Source organism: Eubalaena glacialis, chromosome 4, assembly GCF_028564815.1.
Source record: "Eubalaena glacialis isolate mEubGla1 chromosome 4, mEubGla1.1.hap2.+ XY, whole genome shotgun sequence".
Classification (NCBI taxonomy): domain Eukaryota; kingdom Metazoa; phylum Chordata; class Mammalia; order Artiodactyla; family Balaenidae; genus Eubalaena; species Eubalaena glacialis.
This window is the reverse complement of record NC_083719.1, coordinates 150,909,809-150,910,692: the sequence shown is the minus strand read 5'-3', so window position 1 is coordinate 150,910,692 and position 884 is coordinate 150,909,809.

The window sequence follows — 884 nt, the reverse complement described above, 5'->3', positions numbered from 1 at the left end:
GGATAAAACAAAAGGCTGACCTCCCCTGAACAAGGGAAGCTTTTGTAGCAGACAGCTTTTGGACTTGAACTGTGCCATCAGCTCTTCTTTGGGTCTACAGCCTGCCAGCCCACTCTGCAGATTGTGGACTTGTCAGCCTCCCTATTTACAAAATGCAGTTCCTTAAAATAAACTTCTCTTTCCAATACACCCACTTAATGTATACATGAAATTAAGTTATAGACCAGGCTATAATCATTTACAGGAAAAAGTCTTTATTTGTAAAGTTTAGAATTGAAAATATATATTATATGTGTGTGTGTGTGTGTGTGTGTACATATATATATAAATTATATGTACCAGGGAATTAAGAATCCCTGAAGTTTCTTTTTTCTTCCTTTATTCCCTTTGATAACACGCTATTATCTATACAGAGTAAAAAAACAAAAAGGGGATAAATTATAGCAGTTTTATTTTAAATTTCAAAATTATTTTTTTCATGTAATTGAGACATAAAATTTAAATCTTGTATATGAATACAAAGATGAACATATGTGCTTTATACGCTGACAAAATCTAGTTACAATATAATATATATTTTTAAACCAAGTTTTCTATTTTCACAACACAGTGAAAAACTACGTTCATAAAAATGTACATAGGAAAATATAATAGTTAATGTGTTCTCTTTTCAAATATATATGGCTCTGAAGGTACTTTAAAAATCTATATACAATGTAACCAATAAATTTGTAAAAACACTTTCCTTCAGCTAATGGTTCATTCACTGTGATTCATAGTTCATCACTTAAGGAACTCTCCTGGCTAGAATCACAAACACATTTTGAATGTTTGGTCAAAGGAGCATGAAAATGCCAGTTCCTGGCACAACGAGTAGAAGGAAA